General features: G+C 40.2%; 1 pseudogene; it reads left to right on the plus strand.

The window, feature by feature from the left end:
* The first annotated feature begins 1754 nt into the window (after window positions 1–1754).
* The window catches only part of LOC127663315 (GDNF family receptor alpha-4-like), a 93698-nt pseudogene continuing 79149 nt past the window's right edge, over window positions 1755–16303 (plus strand).

Consider the following 16303-nt stretch of genomic DNA (forward strand, 5'->3'; position numbering starts at 1 on the left):
TGAAGACAGAATTAGAAGAGTTCGATTAGCTGCATAGGGCATTATATGAGTCCCAAGCCTTCCTCAGAGAGGTGAAGAGGATTCATTATCTAACACTTAGTAAAAAGCTCTCCAGACAGGATGTCTCTTCAGGCCGTGTGATGCTTAGCATGGCGTTTGTCTGTTTATTCTTTCTTTGCGGCACCCTTAGTGGACATGACACGGGTTAGGGCAAGTCAAAGCTTGGGTAGGGACAAGAACAAGACCTCACGTGATCCTCCAGTCTAAATAAAACAGACCCTCCAAAAGACCTTCTGCCTTTGAGGCAGGATTCTGCTTCCTTGCAATGTTTAACTGTGCATTTAAATCACCAAGTCAAACATATAAATACGTAATTGCACATTTGTGTTCTTATATGTCTTTTAAATTGTAAAATTGCCATACTGCACCTCACTAACGATATTGTGTCCAGTTCAGAGTTTCCATGTTTAGCCTTGTTTGAACTGAATATCACAACATTTACAATAATTTTACCGCTGCATTCCAGTAGTCTGCATATAACCTGATTTGCTATCACATGATCAATGTAAATCTCAGAAACTCACCATTGGTGAATGCAACTGGATTGAGAACAAAATGCAACAAGTGCTCTGCCTCTAAAAGGTAAGCATCTTCAGGGGCGGAGCCAGGAGTTTTTCAAAGGGGTGGCCAGGCAGGGGCAAGCGATCAGTCTGCGGTGGCACAGAATTGTTCGGGCAACATTTTTATATCGTCGGACTGTGGGGTGAGGGGGTACAAATGTTATGTTTGTACATTTGTACAGAGATGATTTCACCTCTAAACAACTAAATTGTGCCAAAAAATGACAAAGAAAATGACTAAAACAGCAATTGCGAGTGAGGTGGCCAATAGGGCTCAGCCACTGAGCATCTTATATGTTTTATGTATCAGCAGCATATAGAGGGCATAGCTTTGTTATTTAAAGGAATATTCTGGGTTCAATACAAGTTAAGCCCAATTGACAGCATTTCTACCTTTTAAACCCTCCAAAAGTTGGCCCCATTCACTCCTATTGTAAGTGCCTCACTGTACCTCGATTTTTGCTTTTTTTGATGATTCTAATGCCTGTTTACTTTGGTCTCGAGACGACAAGTAAAAACTACCAAAACGAGCGATCCAGGTGAGAATAACAACCATTTAGGTGTTACTTGAGGTAAAAAATGCATTTCAGGCTCAACTTAACTCATAACACAACACAACACAACTCATAATAATGAAAGATATCAACGTAACTCACCTCTGACCCATCACTTCATGTCATCTACACAGGTGAGGCACTGTCTATAAAAATGTTTTAATTTTGACTCTGTGAAGTATCGGCATGTTTTTTTTGACATTTTTTACAAATGTCAATGTTGTCTTAGGCTACCTTAAAAATGACATTACCTGTGAAACATTAAGTGAAATCACTGGAGACCGGTAATTGAAAACAGTCGATTTGTTGAACACTATCGAGTTTAGGAAAAAGTAATATGGATGCTCAGCTCACACTGGACTCAGCTAACTCGAAATAGATCTTTCCCCCACATAAATGTAATGTCTTAGTAGGCAGCTCACTGGCTGCCATTCCAAACTCAGTGACTCACGATCCAAACGAGCTCCCTACCTAGACAGCTTTTTCGGGAATTACAGCCACACTCAGTTTACACTCTCGCATTCAGCTCAGCTGACTCTGAGCGCGCCTTTGATGCCCCAAAACGCTGTTTAGGTCGGCAGCACACAAATGATTTAAGTCACAGCCAGTGCTTCTCACTCCGAGCCCTTTCAGCGCGCGCTCCTCTCTCCCCTCAGAGTTTGATGTTCACTCAGTGAAATCTGCCTCTTCATTCACTCGTGTTCTTGCCCTCAGAGGGAACGAATGTCCATACGAGGGACGAAATAATGGAGCAGACGGAGAACTTTAATTAACGCGTAAATTTAATCTCAAGGTTTATTTTGCGTCCTGATTGACAGTTTGACACTTCGCGGAGCGGCGCGCGCGGCTGCACTAGATGTTCCATGGACATGAATCTGATGTTTTATTTTTTTATTTTTAAGAATCTTAAACAACAATAATTGATATGTGCTCTACCGTTGATAGGACTGTTTTTCTATCACGGTAAACGCAGATATTTAAGAACACGATACTTGACACGATATTTGGAGTCAGATATAACCCGAAAAGCGCAGAAATGGATCTTATGGGAATCTACCTGCTTCACCTCATCTTTGCCGGTAGGTACCGAGCTCCATGTGAGCTTTCATCTTCTTTTAGTTCAGTTATAATTTAATGGTCTGAAAATGTACCGTCATCAAAGTTGCACCACCGAGGGAGCTGATACAACGCGAATAGTTTCTTAATTAGGCCTATTTTTTCAAGTGTACTGCACATAAGCATCAGCTTTCTGTAGTCACGGCACGACTTTTGATTGATTTATGTGAATGAATCAAGCTATGACAAATGTGAACACGATACCTTATTTTCAGTTCATTTGAGTAATGGCGTTATGAATACATCTGTTTTGCATTATTAGTCAACTAATGACTAGCTTGTTTTGGTGTGAAAGGTTGCAACTTAGATTTAATCTGAAACATAATTAAAGTTTTAATAGGCTTTATTGGCATCTGTTCTCAAAAATATAGGATCTGTCTGTCTGTCTGTCTGTCTCTCTCTCTCTCTCTATATAGGCTACACACACACACACACACACACACACACACACACTGCATATACATAGTATATAATTATACATAATTATATATATAATTTAGCATATATGCACTGGCTTAAGGATTCAGAGTGATGAACATGTTAGCTGTTGCTCTGTGTTGGGTTCACATTATGTATTTTATTTTTATTTTGGTCATGGAGCGGTGTGCACTACTTTTGTTTTAACAACATCCATTAGAACACTGATAATGTAAACTTTGTTGCTTCATACTGGATTCAACTTGTCTCTGACCTGAAATTTGTAACATCAGTTGTTTGAATAGCCTGTGTGTTTTATCTGATTGGATTTGTGCAAAGGATGTCCCAGAATTGCTGCTAAAATAATTACATTTTCAGGTAGAGTGTCATTTGTGTGTGTGTTGAGTCTGAATCAGAGATGTATGTATGGCATTATAACAAGTGCATTTCCATGTTTTGAAAAATGAATTCACAGATGAAAGCTTTGAAAATGGATTCAAAAATGAAACCACAAGTGGCACAACCTTGGCTTTGAGACACATTTTCCTGACATCCACTTCATATGATATGATTACCTCAAACAATATTGTGCTTTTAAAAAGCAGTGCAGATACTTTAGTCATCACCAGTTATCTAAATATGAGGTTGTTGCTAAATGGACTCAGAGCTGTCAGCTTGATTGCTCATCACACACACACACACACACACACACACACACACACACACACACACACACACACACACACACACACACGTATATACATTGATAGCCCTTGATTAAAGAGTTTATGTGTAAAGGTGAGTGGATAGCATTTAGTTATTTATGTTTCATGTAGAGCATCAATTTAATAAGCACCCACAGTTTGCCTATCCATCTGTAATTTTAAGCAATCAAACATTATTCTGTAAACCGTATAATCTAGAACAGTAAAACTATACAAAGTTATTGTTGAATTACCTGAAAGGAGAAGCAATATCAATGGTCACCAAAATGGAGTTCCTTTAAAATGTTCCAAAGCAGTGCATTAAAATCATCCCATCAATCACAGTGATGCAGAACGCAACACTGACCACCCATTTTTTAAGTGGCCTTGGTTCCAGAAGTATTTTTCCTATTAATTTTTTTCTGTAGGCATTTCAGAAAATTCTTCAGTTAAAAACTTCTAAGCCTTGAACCACAACAACCAGCTTAGAAGCAAAAAAGTAAAGGACAGAGGTAAAGGACAAATCATAGACAGAGGTACAAGATTGTGTATTTAACAAGATTTATGAGGTAATTAACTACTCAGTCTCTGCACTGCAAGTGTTGTAATCAAATAAAAAACAATGATACACTGAAAAGCATTGCCTAGAAGTCATGGACCATGGCCTCGTCCACAATAATATTAAATATACAATATAAAAAAAATAAAGTTTTTGTTTGAAAATACATTGATTTTGATACATTTATGCCTCTCATCCTGAAATGGTGTCACGAACCCCGCTCCCTCGCTCCGCCCCCTCGAGCTTCCACGCTCGTTCCGCCCCCTCGAGCTTCCACGCTCGTTCCGCCCCCTCGAGCTCCCACGCTCGTTCCGCCCCCCCGAGCTCCCACGCTCGTTCCGCCCCCTCGAGCTCGCACGCTCTTTTTGCTCGCTCAAGCCCTCACGCCCACTTTGCTCCTACTCGCTCACATGCTCGTAGGCAATCTCCCTTCCTCGAGTTTCTCACGCGTTTCCAATCCCCCAGAACATTATGACCACCTGCACTCGCGTCATCTGCACTCCTGCACATTAGTTTCACCTGCACTCGTCTCATCACCTGTCATGGTTTACACCTGCACTCGCCCTATATATATCACTACCCTTTAGCTCTCACGGTTGTTGGTTATTGTATTTCGTTTCCTGTGTCTTTGCCCCCGCTAGTCTCGTCTAGTTTTGACCTCCTCTCGTTCACCTCTTAGCTTGCCAGCTCCCTTGTTCCCCTGTCTTTTGCTCCCACTAGTCTCGTCATTTTCCTCTTGATTCCCCGGCTTCGAGCTCCCCTTGTTCCCCTGTCTTTTGCTCCCTCTAGTCCCGTCTCGCTGATTCTGATTACCCCGGCTTTGACCCCCTACGCTCTCGTTGACCACTCTCTCCTGGATTTGCCCCTTTACCCTATCTTGATTACCCGGCTTCGATTTAACGCTCACCCTGACCATTCTTCACTGGATTTGCCCCTTGATTGTAATTTTGCCTGCCTGCAATAAAACGCAGTTTGACTTACATTGTGACTGTCTCTTCTTGTGCGGGTTACAAATGGCATTTTCCTTCACCGGAAAATGGTGAAATGGCATTTTTCACATTGAAACCCACTCTCCATAACCCCAATTTGTGGAAAACGGTAATGTTAGGAAATTGAAAACAGAGTTTCAAACGAAAATGGATTAGTGTTGATGTGGCCTAGATGTAAAAAAATACTGTATATTTCAAGTTTAATCCAAAATAAGCTTACAAATTTATAAGTTGCTTCAAAGTGTAGATAGTCTCAAATACGTCATTTGCAATATTTTGTGGGAGTGGGCGGTCACTATTAAGATCACTTTTGAGATCTTTTGCGATGAGTGTCTTACTCCCGCGAAATGCTCAGGGTCAGACAGCAAATTGCTCTGGGTCACCCTCCTGCCTCCATCTGCTCAAACACAACGTCTCTAGTGTGATTGTGTGTGTGTGCGCGTGTCTTTGGAGTGCGGGGGAATTGGAAAGATGGGGTGTGGCTAATTCAACGGCTAGTCAGGTGGAAGTTCCAGAACAGCTAAAATTGCTTACAGCACCTTTGAGAAAGTAAATGGAGTCTGTTTTGATTTCATGCTGACTTTAACATCAATGGGAGGTCTGTCTTGAAAGGCTTATACATTATTGCTAAAAATCAATTCCTCCATGGTAAAAAAAATGGAATTTTCATGTCTTCCAGAACTCGATTCAAGTCTCAAACCTGATCCCCTCAATTATAAACATCAAGCAAGACCCGTCAACCCTTTGTCACATACTACATCTACATTATGTGAACTCAGAATATAGGCCTTCACTGCTGTTCCACAGGCAATTCCACTGAAAAGCAGGCAGATGTCAAGTCATTTTTATTTGTGTAGAGCTTTTCACAACACACATAGTTTCAAAGCAGCTTTACTGAAAATCATGCATTAACAGAAAATGAAACTGTAATATCTATAAAGTCTTAAGGGGGTCACACACCAGACAAATCTGGTCGATGACATGGTGCATTCTAAAATTCAAAACAATAATTTTCTTTGAAAGTATGCACACCGCCGCCGCCACTCGGCGCCCAGCTACTACGCCGGATGCTGCTCAAATTTCTGCCATGCCATAGAGCGCAACTTACATATTTTCCAATAAATGCAACATTATCAAATAACAACGATTATTTACAGATTATTAGCATTGTTCATTCTTGAAGAAGGGAAAAACCTTTGTAACATCTGTGTGTACTGTGTTCTACCTGAACCGCATCGACGTGACCTGTGTTTGATACCTGTGCCTTGTCCTAGACATGACGCAGTGTGGGGCTTCTTGTCCGGTGTACGACCTTTAGAGTCATCATTGTGTAATTTTATTAAATATGATTGTAAATTTTATATAAAAATAAATATTTAAATAATAATTGTATTTAGAACCCCAGTGAGCAAGCCGAAGGTGAGTTTGTAAGTAATTAGCCAAGATAAAGATGGATTCGTGCTCAGAGAGCCTGTAAATTATGAACCCTATCAATGTCCATTAGCCAAAGCAATGACTGACATATGCTAATTCTGACCTTGTTGTTAATCTTCAAGGCTAATATCATTATCATTATTAACATGAAACTGTGCTACAATTGATAATTAATGCTTCAGGTTATTAGAGCATTATACTTTGTAGCCTTAGCAACAATTGAAAGATGCAGTTCAAAACAATGGATTAACTGCAGAATTCCAGCTGACAGCTTGATGATCAGCCCCTCTTGCTTTACCAACTTACTCAATGTTTCTCACTCAAGTCTAAAATGCACTCAACAGCTGATCTCACCTCGGAGTCTGACATACATAATCTTCATTCAAAGAAATTCTTAAAAGGATAGTTCATCCAAAAATTATGTCATCATTATATCACCCTCATGTGTTCTGGATGACTTTCCTTCTTCTGTGGAACACAAAAGGAGATGTTAAATTGAATGTTAGACCCATTCACTACGCACTTTCATTGTATGAAGAAAAAAAAGATGAAATGAAAGTGAATAGGGACTGATGCTAATGTTCTGCTTAACATCTCCATTTGTGTTCCACAGAAGACTAGTATTAATACAAGTTTGGAAAAACATGATGGAAAGTAAATTATGGCAGAATTCAAAATTCAAAACTACCCCTTTAAAGATGTGTAGGTTACCACTAAATATCTATTTTGCTGTGAAGATTTTAAATGGCATTTATACAGTACTTCTGGTGCCCAATTGTTCTGCAACAAGAGACAAGATCTCTAGACTATAGAAAAATAAAAGACTAACAGACAAAAACCCTCAAAACTTTTACAACTAGGGATGGGCATTTTCAAGTAATTTTATAGTCGAGTACTCTAACCCTCAAAAAAGTTGTTATTGATTACTTGTAAATTAAAATATAAGTTAAAAATAACAAGTATGACACATACAATATGTGAAATTTATATTTTGTTTTATTCACAAACATTACCAAGAATGGTCTCAAAATAAGCTAACTTTAACAAACTATGCCTTTCTATTGGGGGAAAAAATAAAATGAGCAATAGGCATTAATAAAAAATTTAATAAAACACACAGCAGTGAAACAACAACAACCTGAGCTTACGTAGAAACCAACATTGACAGCATTAAGGTAATGCACATATACGTACGTTACACATCACATTTGTATTTTTTCACGTTATTATTATAAAAACAATGGTTAAAGTTGGATTTTATAAAATGCACTCTGTCGGTGTTCAGGGATTTAATGCACACATTGTACACACATTCTGGTCTGTGTAAAGGGATTAAAGGGAAAGGAGGAGGCGAGAACCGGCTTGACAATATAAGTGATATTTAATTAAGAACTTAATCCAAAAGACACAAACACACACATATGATGGACAGCTGCCAATAAACTCTCTCTCTCTCTCCCGCACCACCATCCGCAGTCGCCCTTTATCCCTCTCGGAGGCTTGATTAGCCTGATAATGGGTGGGGTGTGTAGAATCACGACCTGGCCCCGCCCTTCGCCCTGTCACAGTCTGATAAGCTTCCGAGTTTCTCGGACCACTTCACATTATCTTTCCACCATAAAAGCAGATCCTCATTTGTTGGTTTGCATAAATCCAACAAGAACCGAATACTAATAGAGTGGAATTCAATAAGAATCAAAATATCACAAGTATTGCCACACTTATAATAATAATAATAATTCCTTGCATTTATATAGCGCTTTTCTAGGCATTCAAAGTGCTTTACATAGTATAGGGGGAATCTCCTCAACCACCACCAGTGTGCAGTATCCACCTGGATGATGCGAAGGCAGCCATAGTGCGCCAGAACGCCCACCACACACCAGCTATTGGTGGAGAGGAGAGAGTAGAGTTATGTAGCCAATTCAGGGATGGAGATTTGCTTGAAAGCACAGATGCCATCATAATTCCTTCTCTTATCCAACACCTCAATGACAAACGTCAAATATCGTGCCTGGTTACATGTGCATGTAAAATTACTAGAAATCGCATTTTAGCTTAGAGTAAAGCTGACAATTTATTTCTTCTGCTCCAAACGTACTTCAAACGTACTTCTCTGTCTGCTCATATGAATAACACATCATAATGTATAAATGTTTTCAATCTGAAAGGACTAAATAATAGATGAAACAAATGACAATAAAATGCAAAGTAATTTCTTCAGTAATCAAAATGCTTTTTGAATGCAACTATTCTAAATACCAATTATTTAAATTGTAACTGTAGTGGAATACAGTTACTTATATTTGTATTTTAAATGTGTAATCCCGTTACATGTATTCCGTTTCTCCCCAACCCTGACAACAGGCAAATGAGCAAAGGAAATCAGTTTGCAATATTCAAGTAGTGTTTTTAATAGTGGACAAGCTGGTGCAGAACGATTACTCGATTAGATGATTACTCGTGCACAGCCCTAGATACAACGCTGACTATTTTTGAAAAAGGATGTCATGCTGCAGAAATATGTAATTAGGTTAGTAGCATAACTTCACGTAGGTTAGTTGCTCCCCAACACTGATATGTCCTTACAAACTAAAGGCCGGAACATCTACCTTGCTGATTAGCATGCTGGACATACAAAATCTGAATTAAAGCACTCGACTGGTTACTGCGACCTGAATGAAAGCAGTGTTTGTGTGTAAAGTGTAATAGGATATGGTAATAAAGCAGTTGTATTCATGGTAGAGCATGGTATGCACTGATTTTATTATTTTATTATCGATTGTATCTATGTGAGAGATGCGTAGGCTGTTTAATGTGACAGACTAGTGGAATAAACTGGTAAAGAATGGTATTATATATAATTTCATGAATTTTATGAATTCGATCCTCCGAAGTTCTGAACTAAAATTCCAATATCAATATATTTTTATAATAGTTGTTAGGTAAAAAAGTGAACACTATAACCACACTGGCATTAAGGCAATGGTTGCCTGCAGTATGTAATGAAGATTTTAAATCAAATGTTGAACTGTATTCTCAGGACAAGGGTATTTTTTTTGGAAATGTAAGTTTGGGGCAGGCTGTTACATTTTTATTGGGTCAAGTTGTTACTTATTTTAAAACATGTTTATGTTTTATATGTCGATATATCGCATTCATTTAGTGCGATTAATCATATGAAAGATAACGTGCAAAAATTAAAATAATACCACATTTAATCATGGCTCCTGTCCATATGTAATTTCCATAATAACTAAAAAGGATTATACTACCATTGGAACAATTCAAGCTTATTGTACAACCTTGATGTGTCAGTAGGGGGCAGTCAGTGCTCCAGCTGAACAGGCAATATGCTTGGTCAAACCAATTAGAGCAACTGGCAGCACAGTCTTCAACAGATGACCTGCTCTTACACTCAATGACAGTTGGACTGAGAACAAATCCACTTTTTGTATTGTAGAAATGCTTAATTGTCTGCTGCCACAATATATGCATATAATGTAATGTGCTTGAATTATCTTAATTATCATTTTTATAAACTGTATATTTATAATTATTTTAAATAAATGCACAATTATCATTATTTGGTGGCCTTTCTCAGTAAATATTGATTAATTGTGGTTAATTGCAATTAATTCAATTAATTAATCGGCATATCATGTATTTAATTTGATTCAAAACTTTTATTTATTGACAGCCATAGTTGTTAATTGTATGTAGACATTTTTTTTTTGGTATGTTTGTGCCTTTACAAAAATTTACTTATAAATAATAAATTAGGGACTTATAAACCCACGCCGTGCAATATCTATTGGAATAATAAAGGGTGACAACTAGATTTCCCCTATATGTAAAATATATTAAAATGAAAGAAAAAGTAATATCAGCAATATAAATAGTTTGACAAATGTTTGACAATACATTAATGGACGACAATGGATGACAATTTACCGATTGCAGAGTGAAATGCCATTACAGACAACATTACTGTCTCTATTTATTGCTGAAAGAATATATTACTCAGCACTGCTGCGAATAATGTATGTGTGTATTTACAAGGGTCAAAAACCATGACCTTTAAAGATGTAACATCTATACAATCAACAGTATTTTTGTGCTGCTATAATGCATCTCATATCGTTATAATCGACCAGGCGTTTTTATTGTTGGGCTTTCATTTCTCATACATTTGGATAAAAGTGTCTGCCAAATGAATAAATGTAAATACTCGTTGATGGCCAAATAGCCAATTGATTATGGTAGTTTTCAGACTTGCTTGCAATGAATCATCCGCTTTCATAAATACCTACACTGCCACCTCTATTCTGCTCTTTTATGCAGAGCCTTTAAAACTGGTCTTATGTTAAATTATAGATGCTCTAGACCCCACAGTTAAGCGGGCTCTCTGCCATTCATCTAATGTCAGTCAGTTTGATGGTTTTGACCTTTCATGCTGACATTGTTCAATTCCTCACATTATCATCTGCCTACAATATTAAACTGTAATAGCTCCAAACAGTACATAATATAGGGAGTCAGATGGAGGCACAGTTGAGAACTATAAGGTTCCTTGGTTAGGATTAATCTTAGTGGCAGGTCATTTAAAATGGTTGCTGAGCAGTGGAATGGAAATTAGCCTGCAGCCTGAAACACTGTGTGTAGTGGGATATTTGCTTTGGAATAAAAGGTTAGATCACTTTCCCCACCAGTCCTGTTAAGAAATTCAGGAGATGGCCCCAGGGTTAGATGACTACGGTGTCCTCTAAGGGCAAAACAGAGGCTCATTAGTTGAGTGATTGTTGACAGTTACCCTTGCGTAGAGAGATTGACAGATAGAGTGCTCTCCTGGCGGACATATACGATGGATATCTTGCATGGACTGCAATAACTAACAGTTGGCCCATTAAGACAATCTAAAAGGCAAACTAAAAATGTACATGTAAACAGCATTGTCCAATTACTTTAACCTGAAAAACTGGCACATTTGGAATAAACAACTAAGACATGAGTATTTAGATTTAAGTTGCTGTATTGAAAACATGCATACTCCTTAATCAGTCTGTGACAAGTGTTTGTCATTTTGGCAATCAAAGCATTTGATAGTTCAGGGTTTAACTTTTTTATTTCAGTAATTGCACTGCACTGTTCCATATAAATGGAAATAGGTAAAAAAAAAAAGCAATTACTGAAATAAAAAAGTTAAACCCTGAACTATCAAATGCTTTGATTGCCAAAATGACAAACACTTGTCACAGTCTGACTAACAACTAATATATAGGCCTATATATATTTAATATAAAGAAAATGAAATTTTTTTTTGCATTGTTACATTATTTTATGAGTATGAGGCACACAACGCCCAACTTCTCAATACTGTAACATGATTTTTATTTTTTTTATTTTCATATAAATTATAGATAAATGAAAATTGTCCCGTGCATGCACAATTATTAAATTAAATTCGGTACAACAAATGTAGGCCTACTGAATTTATACCATTATGTATACTTACAATGGTACTATACAAAGTAGGGATGCAACAACTAATCGATATAATCAATAATTATCGATAATGGAAATCATCGACAACGAATTTCATTATGGATTATTTGGATATTTACGGTAAGCACGGAGTCAGTGACGTCACTTCACAATCAAGTGAAAAATGTGTTGCATTATGAATCTCGTGAAAAACAACGGAGATAAGTGGAAGCGTTAAAAACACAATCCAAGTTGTTCAGTGCACGAGAGCACTTTATAAACACTTCAAAGAAGATCATAATGAATGAGATACAGTTTAATGTGGAGCGGCTAATGCGTCTGGAGGGTTGACAGAGTGATTGTGCTGTTTGATGCGCGAGAGTTGTTTTTCTCCAGCGCATCACTTACATTTTAATGTTCTTTTCAATGCGAGCGCGCGCGCGCATCCAATCAATCAAATCGATCGCAGTGAAGAAAGGGAGCGCTGCGCAATCATTTTGATTAAACTGTCCAACATCACACCACGATTTCAGTTTCAATATAATCAATTGTGCAGCTTTCATGGATATCAGACTGAAGTCTCAGCAGTCAAGGTGTGCCGGTTTTGCAAGTGTTTTCTCCTGCCCATGTAAGCGCATGTAATAATACAGTGAGCACCGGGATGAGTCTTTTCAGCGCGGGACTGAATTTTCACAGGGTTTATTAAACTGAATGTAATGCTTAATGTAATGTATAATAATTACAATGGTCCTGATATTTGAAAGTCCTCCTGATAATGCCACATGTAATGTCTGATTTCACTTGTACATTTATAAAACATTATTTTACTGTAGAAGCAAACACAAATTTTTAAAAGAATTGTTTAGAAACATGTAATTGTTGAAAATACTGTTTTTATTATATTAAAATACTTAAATGTATGTAATCAGTGACAGTGTACAGGCATATGCATCTAACATAATTATGTATTTTTCAGCTGGGCAGAAATTTTATATATATCTATTAATCATTTTTTGACCCACTACATGCCCCGTGGATGGATCATTTTACTCTTTAATGATGATGATTTTTTGTAAAGTTTTACAAGTAAAGGAACTGTTTCGTATATGTCCTGAAAGTAAAAATAATAATAAATTCATACTTAACTTTTCATGATTCAGGCTTTGTTCAAAGTTTTGTGATATCCTCCTGAAACCTTCCTTTTTGATGAGTAACTAGTTGTGTCACGGTATTTAATCCTATGTCTCTTCCTTGTCTCGTGCCTTGTTCTTAGTGTGTGTTGTGTGGGTGCGTGAATGTGTGGGCGTGTTGTTTGTACCATGATTAGCGCTCTGCCGCAATCACTCCTCTCACCAGCTGTTACTCATTCCCATTCCCTTTAAATTCTCACCACTCTCTCATCTCCTTGTCAGATCGTTGTTTGTGATGTCCGGTGTTGTTCGCTCTTCAGAGTTCCAGTCCAGTTCTCTCGTTGTCCCTGTTTCGTGTCCTGTTTGCTGTTACCCGGATTCAGCGTGTCTGTTCAACACTTCTCTTCACTCTTCTCACCACGATCATCTGACCATTGGAGACTCTGCGCCACTAGACCATCACCCCGGACTTTTCCCCTATCTTCTCAATTTGACTGTCAATAAACTAATTTTCAACTTGCAACTTGCTTCCTAGCTTCATTACGTCACAGAACGATCTGACCACAAGATGGAAGCAGCGAGTAACAATTCAGACAGCCTAGAAGAATTCGTGATGAACAGCAGACTTCAGTATGGAGAACCAGGAGAAGAATCTCAATGACACGGCTCAGGCTGTCCAGGCTCTAGTGGCGCAGGTGTCCGGACTCACCCAGCTAATTCAACTTCTGCGAGCTCCCACTGCGCCACCCGCACCGCTGATTCCTCAACCACCACCAGCCCCCTCCCAGTCGGAGCCCCGCCTACCGGTTCCAGAGCTATATTCAGGTGAACCTAATTTTTGCCGAGCTTTTCTAACACGATGCTCAATGCATTTTTCTTTACAACCCAGAACATTCTGTGATGAAAGAACCAAGGTCGCTTTTGTCCTGACGCTACTTTCTGGGAGAGCGGCCCTTTGGGGAACGGCGGTGTGGGAGAATCAAGATGAATGCTGCACCTCTTTTCAAGCACTCTCCGCGGAGATGAAGCGAGTTTTCGACCGTGCTGTCTCCGGTAGAGAGGCAGCCAGAGTGCTGGCCGACTTAGCGCCAGGGGAGAGATCTGTATCAGACTTTTCTATCGAAGTTCGGACGCTAGCGCGGAGAGCCAATGGAACGAGGAGGCGCAGTGGGACATGTTCCTGCATGGGCTGGCTGATCGGCGTCCAAAAGGAGATATACGCCATGGATCTCCCCACCAAGCTAAACGATTTGATCGCCTTGGCGCTTAGAGTGGACGCAAGGTTATCCAGAATGGAACAGCGAGTACAAACCAACCGCCCCTTGAGAGGATTAGGCGGTCAATGTTCTGGAGGCGGGACGCTGTTCAGCCCCGCTCTGTGATCCCGAGCCCATGCAGGTGGGTCGAGCCCGGCTTTCCGGGAGGAGAAGGAAAGGCGGAGATCCCAGGGACTGTGTTTGTACTGTGGTGGTGCTGGACATTTTGCCTACAACTGTCCTTTAAAAGGATCCGCCCGATAGCAAGTATGAGGCTACTATCGGGTGGGATCTCCGCCGAGAAGACCTCATCCACATCTACCCTCCTTCCGGTAAGTCTTCAATGGTCTAATCACCGTCCACGACTGTCGAGCACTTCTGGATTCTGGGGCCGAAGGAAATTTCATGGACTACACTTTTGCACTCAACCACCAAGTCCCCTCAAGTCTCTCACTCACCGGATCGCTGTTCACGCCCTCAATGGCCAGAAACTTCCCACCATTTCCCTAGCCACTGAAGACATCACTCTGCCACGCCAGGCAATCACACCGAGACCATCTCCTTCTACATACTGGACACTCCTCTTGCCCCCATCGTCCTTGGTCATCCCTGGCTCACCCATCACAACCCTAAAGTGGACTGGCAGTCTAAGTCTGTGTCAGCGTGGAGCACTCAATGTCATAAGTCTTGTCTTGTTTCTGCCTGTTCGTCTGTTTTTGTCCCTGTTTTTCAGGAAGAGGCGGTGGATTTATCTAACGTGCCCGCGGAGTACCTGGACCTGAAGGAGGTGTTCAGTAAGTCTCGGCTGCTTCTCTCCTCCACATCGTCCCTATGACTGTGCCATAGAGTTATTGCCAGGTACATCTCCGCCTAAGGGCAAGTTATATTCACTCTCGATTCCAGAGAGGGAGGCTATGGAGAAATATATTTCTGATTCTCTAGCTAATGGATTCATCCGCCCTTCCTCTTCAGCCGGGGCGGATTCTTTTTGTGGGGAAGAAGGATGGATCTCTGCGACCTTGCATTGATTATCGGGGCTGAACAACATCACGGTAAAGAATACTTATCCTCTACCGCTGATGTCTTCAGCTTTTGAGAGGTTGCAGGGAGCATCTATCTTCACCGAAATTGGATTTACGTAATGCTTATCATTTGGTCCGCATCAGGGAGGGGATGAATGGAAAACCGCTTTTAACACCCCCAGGGGCACTTTGAATACTTGGTCATGCCGCTCGGCTTGTCCAACTCCCCAGCGGTCTTCCAGGCACTCGTCAATGACGTGCTGCGAGACATGGTTGATCAGTTCATATATGTTTACCTGGATGACATATTGATTTTTTCTTCTTCTCTCCAGGAACATGTGCAGCACGTCCGGCTAGTGCTTCAGAGATTGCTAGAGAATGGGCTTTTGTCAAGGCGAGAAATGCGCTTTTCATGCACAGTCTGTTCCTTTCTTAGGGTACATCGTGGTCGGTTGAGGGAATGCGCATGGATCCTGAGAAGATCAAGGCTGTGGTAGATTGGCCAAGTCCAGAGTCTCGTAAGGCCCTACTGAGATTCCTGGGGTTCGCCAATTTCTACCGGCGTTTCATTCGCAATTTCAGTCAACTAGCCACACCTCTGACCGCCCTGACCTCCCCAGAACAACGTTCAGGTGGTCAGACGCAGCTGAGGCTGCGCTTGCCAAACTGAAAGGTTGCTTTGTTTCAGCCCCCATCCTGATAACCCCTGATCCATCACGCCAGTTCGTGGTGGAGGTCGATGCATCAGAGGTGGGGGTAGGCGCAGTGCTATCCCAGCGTTCTCCTTCAGACGACAAGATACACCCTTGCGCGCTTTTTTCTCATCGCTTGTCCTCGGCCGAACGTAATTATGACATTGGTAACAGAGAGTTGTTGGCAGTCAAGTTAGCCTTGGAGGAATGGCGCCACTGGTTGGAGGGTTCGGGGTACCTTTTATCGCCTGGACCGATCACAAGAATTTGGAATATATTCGCACAGCTAAAAGATTAAACTCCAGGCAGGCTCGGTGGGCTCTTTT

This window comes from Xyrauchen texanus, chromosome 23 (genome assembly GCF_025860055.1).
Source record: "Xyrauchen texanus isolate HMW12.3.18 chromosome 23, RBS_HiC_50CHRs, whole genome shotgun sequence".
Lineage (NCBI taxonomy): Eukaryota > Metazoa > Chordata > Actinopteri > Cypriniformes > Catostomidae > Xyrauchen > Xyrauchen texanus.